This window comes from Capsicum annuum, chromosome 10, assembly GCF_002878395.1.
Source record: "Capsicum annuum cultivar UCD-10X-F1 chromosome 10, UCD10Xv1.1, whole genome shotgun sequence".
Lineage (NCBI taxonomy): Eukaryota > Viridiplantae > Streptophyta > Magnoliopsida > Solanales > Solanaceae > Capsicum > Capsicum annuum.
The window spans coordinates 64,805,770-64,811,769 of NC_061120.1; positions in this window are offsets into that span (position 1 = coordinate 64,805,770).

The following is a 6,000-nucleotide window of genomic DNA, read 5'->3' on the forward strand; positions in this document are numbered from 1 at the left end:
TATCATTCATCCTTAGATAGCGACTTAAAGGCGTCCCTTCAAATCGTGTACTCTTGATGCATTTAGATGCCGATTCATAAAATGATGAGATATCCTCGAAGCCAGCGTTTATGTCTTGTATGTCAACAGATATGAAAAGATGATGATATCCTCGATGCCAGCATTATGTCTTATGTGTCAATAGATATATTGAATGATGTTGATATTCTCGATGCCAGCATTGTATCTAGCGAGTTAACAGATATTGAATGATGATGATATCATTAACACCAGCGTTGTGTCTTGCATGTCAACAATTATATTGTTGATGATATCCTCGATGCCAGCATTGTGTCTCACATGTCAACAGATATATATATATTGATAATATCCTCGATGACAGTGTTGTGTCTCACGTGTCAACAAATATATAAATGTTGATGATATCCTCGACGCCAGCGTTGTGCCTCACATGTCAACAGATATATGAATAGCCTTCTTGGGCAATGGTATGAGATGACCCTCTTGGCAATGATATGCAATAGCCCTTGCGGCAATGATATATGATGGCCCTTGTGGTAATAATATGCAATGGCCCTTGCGGCAATGATATGCAATGGCCCTTGTGGAAATAATATGTGATGACCCTTGCGGAAATGATATGGAATGGCCCTTTATGAAATGATATGCAATGTCCCTTTACACAATGATATGCAATGGCCCTTGCGGCAATGATATGCAATGGCCCTTGCGACAATGATATGCAATGGCCCTTGCGGCAATGCTATGCAATGGCTCTTGCGGCAATGTTATGCAATGGCCCTCTTGGCAACTTTTAAAGTAATTTTACCTGACTTCATTTGTCAGCGCCTTGCTTTCTACATGTACCTGTACTCAAGGTATACTATTAGTAGACACAGTCGCTTTTACTAGCGACTATTTTTAGAAAACTTCTAAATACAATATTTGTGAAAAAGACAAGTCACTTTTGTTTGTCGCCCATGATCTCAAGAAATGAGATGGACAAATCAAAAGGTCCTCAATAAATGCGTATTAAACCTATTTTTAGGGCTACCCTAAAATACCATTCTTAGGCATTAATGCTCTGTTGTGGCTCCCAATTTACTCGGGGATTTTTGAAAGAGACCCTCACTTTCATGTATTGATCCCTGCATCCACAGAAAGATGATTAGTTTGAATGAAATTACTTTGTGTTGACCTTCTTCGATCTTTGATTTGCTGCTTGCTATCTCTTGGGCATTCTGCCATGTCGGGACTTCTATCCTGACACTCCATCTCAAGTGATGTCTAGGCAAGTACTAAATAAGTGAGTTGTAAGATTTTTTTGAAAATAGTCTTAATTTTTAGAAAATAATTTCAAAAGCTTCTATAAAAATTTAGAAAATCTCTACCAGTCATATTATGTACTAGCTCAACGAACGTCTTCCTCGTGGTTTTGACTATATCCGACGGATGATTTCCAAAGCTCATGATCATTGTGGGAGGTTTTCTTCAAGTAGTTCTATCATAGCAAGAAATTGAGCTTGCCTAGACTTTGTTGTAGCTGACTACTTAAAAGCTTGGCCTTAATCTCTGGTGCTGGGGGAATTTGAAATATGTTACAGTATCTGGGGGAGATTTTGAGGTCTTCCCTCAAAATTTCTGCCCTATTTTAGAGTTGTTTGAGATGATACCAACCCGAGTGGATTTGAAGTCTTTGCTGATCTTTATTTTCTTTATTGGACGTCGATCTTCACTTGTGAATTTTTGAGATTCCTTCTCAAAAATTCTGCCCCAGTTTCTATTTTTTGGGGTTACATGACCGAGCCTTTGGGGAACCTACATATCCCATTGAAGCAGGAATTAGGTCAAACATAGTTCAGACTACGCTAAGGATATATAGAAAGAAATTAATGGGTTGATCGAAGCCAACATAGGCCGCCTACGTATTCCTTTTGTTGGGAATTCAGGTCATCATATAGTTCATCCATAAAGGGAAAGGATAAAGTATTGTAAGGGGTTGACCGAAGCCGACATAGGCTGCCTATATATCCCTTTCTTAGGAATTTAGGTTAAATGTAGTTCGTACATAAAAAGAAAGGATAAATTCTCCTAAGGGGTTGACCAAAGCCGAGATAGGCCGCCTACGTATCCCTTTCTTGGGAATTCAGGTCAAACGTAGTTCGTACGCAAAGGAAAAAGGTTCTAGAGAATTACACATCATAAAATTCATACTATTATAAAGGCGATTACAAATAAGTCAAGAAACAAAACTATAGCATCTTTCAAGCACAATATCTCTACCGCATCAGAATTGATTTGTTTGGTCCACTCTTGACCATCCATCTAAGGTAGGATTAGGGCTTCTCCCAGTTGGGCTTTTTTTAATTTTCACATTTCTCTGTATCTACTACTAACTACTCCTCATCATCTTTTTTGTTCATCATTATTTCCTTTGCTCTGTTCGTCTAACCCTTGACAAGACATGATATTGGCAGGTTTTTGAATTATTTCTACCAAAATAAACCATGCTAGATAATCATATTTAAAAAAATAACTTCTTAAATAAAAGGAGGCCTTTTGGAAAATAAATAAAAACTATGGCTCATGAGCCACACAAATATGGGCCCATGCCTTTTTGAAAGTTGTAAAACACGAAACGAAAATTTAAGACATAAAAGGGTGGATCATGGGGCTCTTTCGGATCATCGTCTATTTTAAAAACTATTAGTCATTTCCCTTTTATCTACTGTGACGGACGACAAATTAGGAGCGGAGTGAAAGTCTAATTTTGTAAAGCCTCTCCTGGTGCAACCTTCTTCATCTCATCGAACTTTGGGAAATCATCTGATAGAGCATTGGATCCTTCAAATAGATCTCCTATCCCATCCTCAAGAACATCATCATTTGATATCTCATGTACAGGAAATGACTGGTACGAGAGTGGCAAGGGCCTAAATAGACTCTCCTTTGAATTATCTTTGATCTCATCTTCTTTTCTTGGTTGGTACTCTATTCCATGCTTAAAAAAATTTTCTGGGACCATAACAGGCTCAATAATTCTTTGCAAATCCTTACTTAAGGCGGCCACAACTTCCTCTATCTTCTCCACCTCTTCTGTTCTTTTGAGTCCTTCTGAATTTACCTTAGTGATGGCCTTGCTAGACGTCCAATCACCCTCTATTTCAATCCTGTTAATAGTAGGTCCCCCATGGTTAGGCAATGGATTACTATTAATATTTGGTGTCGGCGACTGAAGCGTGATAACCTTCCGATCAATCAAATCTTTGATCTTATGCTTCAAGTTAATAAAATCCTCGGTACTGTGCCCCGTTGCTCCTAAATGATAGACATAATTATGATCGGGATGATAAAATCGAGAGTTGGGATTGATAGGCTTTGGCTGGATCGGTTGCAAATAACTAACTTTCATCAATCTTTTGAAGAGCTGGGTATGACTTTCAACTAGCGGCATGAAGTTTCGGGGAGGTTTCTTTTCAAAGTTTAGACGTGGAGGGTTATAATGGTTCTGATTTATAGGAGGAGGGACTTGATGATAATTTGGAGACGTTTGGACGTTTATTTGGTTATTTGGAATAGTAGCTTGAGTATGAGGCTGATAATTTAGCTGTGGAGCTTGGCACTGGGGTAAAATATTTGGAATTGGAGCTTGACATTGGGGTTGAGCGTAGAATACAGGCTGAAAAATTGATGACGATAGTGAGGAAAGAAAACTGATACCATTTCTTCCTCAGACATGGGAGGTTGTACATTAGCAGCCTCTTTTCTCCAACGAAAGGCGTACTCTCAAAAACACTCATTATTCTTCTATTTGATCTGATCTAGTGAGTATCGATTAGGGACTATCTCAATGTTAAATGCAAACCTGTCAAAGAAACCCTTGGCTAATGCTTTACAACCAGTCCATCTTTTTAATTCCTGAGACATAACCATTCTAAGGCTTCGCCACTTAAACTCCGGGTGAACAATCGCATCAATAATGCTTCAATTTTCCCTACCCCCACCATTTGATCAAAATACCTTCTCAGATGGGCCATTGGATTTCCAGTGCCATTGAGCACTTCAAATTTAGGAACCTTATACCCTTTTTGTAGATCTATTCCAGAGGGAACACATAAATCATCATACCCTAAACCATCGTGGTCCCTCACTGCATGAGATTCTTTGGTCCTCATGATCTCTTCATTCATAGCTAGAACCTTTATTTTATTCTCAGTCCTCCACTCTTTCTCCTTCTCCTCATAATAGTCCATCTCGGGATTAGGAAAGGGATTATAGATATCAGGAGATATGATGGCATGAAGAAGATTTGGAAGGAAGGCTTGATTTTATGGATGAAACAAAGAGGGTTGGTAGGCGGGGTGGAAATTATAAAAATTAGAAAGGTTTTGTGGAATTTGAGAGTGGTTTGGTGGAATCGGAGAAGAATTCTGCGGATTTGGAAATGAATTTGGTGGATTTGGAATAGATTTGATGGATTTTGCGGGTTTGGGAGTGAATCTTGTAGATTTGGGAATGAATTTTCTTGATTTGAAAATGTGTTCTGGGGATTTGGGAATGGATTCGAAGATAGGTTTTGTGGGGTTAGAGATGGATTTTGTGGATGGTAGGCATCTGGGTTATTTTTGCGATTGGTGTTTTGGACAAATAGAGGAGAGAAAATGGACAATATGTTATTTGGCTGATTCTCGAGAATAGGTGTACTGAGGGGAGAAATTTGGAGTAGAGTCCCGTGTCCTCCTGGAGCGGGGGCATTGACGGTGATGACCAGGTTAGTCAAATCTCGAGTGCGATTTATTTCCTCCGAGAGAATTTCTAATATTCTTGTGAGTTCCACAATCATCTCACTCTGTTCCACTGTTACGTTATCCCTGATGCTTAATGTGTTTAATTCATCATTTCCAGTTATTATTGAATGATGGTTAGAGGATAGGATTTTATGTGCTTTTGACCGGGTGAAGTAGGGATGTTCTGCAATCTTATATCAACACGGAGTAGTTTCTATTATCTGTAAAGTAAAACAACTCAAAGGCAGATGTGTTAGTTTCCGTATGTGATAAGTAATGCAAAATATTTGACAATTAATAACCATGTAGATTTGTTTGAGTCATAGCCAAATTCATCCATAGGAGCATAGCGGATAAACTTGCCTTTGATCCAAACAAACACACATAAGCACATAAGACAATAATATTACACAGAAATATTATAATAATGCGTATCCTAACTGGGGTGACCCTTTTTGAGCCAACGGATCAGGCCTAACGATTTTGAAGAAAATATATGCTTCCCTAAAGTCAATCCATTATCTCCAACTTATATAGACACGAAAAGGGCATAAATGCTTAAAAATAATAACAAAAGAGGGATACAATCTTTAGGGAAAAAGGGAAATAACATGAAAGAAGATAAGCTCCCACACAGGGGATAGAAAATACTAATTCCTGAGTGCTTCTTCTATCAGCCTTTGCCTTCTTAGCTTTGTCCATTTCTTATATTGGTGACGTCTATAAACTGTCCCTTAGATGCAACCTCCTAAATCAATCAATTTCTTACTTAACTTGCTTCAATTCTTTTTACAAAAGTAAGCAAATCATGCTTTTTCCTGACCCCCAAAGGATAATGGATTGAATTAGACAGACATACATTTTCTTCAACATATAAATATGGTTCGTCTTTAATTGACTCGGGGTCAATAGACACAGGGAAGGTTTTCTAATGTGCCCAATACCCGCTTGGGTATTGAGTCGTCCTAGGCTCATGCCTAAAATAAGGTTTTGATTTCGTTCTATCCTAGGTGTCTAGAGTGGGTTTGAACACCGGTTCTCAAGCGGAAAACTTGAGTTTTAAAATACAAACAGCCATCAGACGACTCATGTGCTAATAAGCCGTTCGTATTTTCAACATATTTTGGAATTGAACAACAGGGGCCGGGACATCCATGAAACCCCAAAACAGTTTAAATAATGCAGGAATATGCATTGAGATGTAATAGTTAAA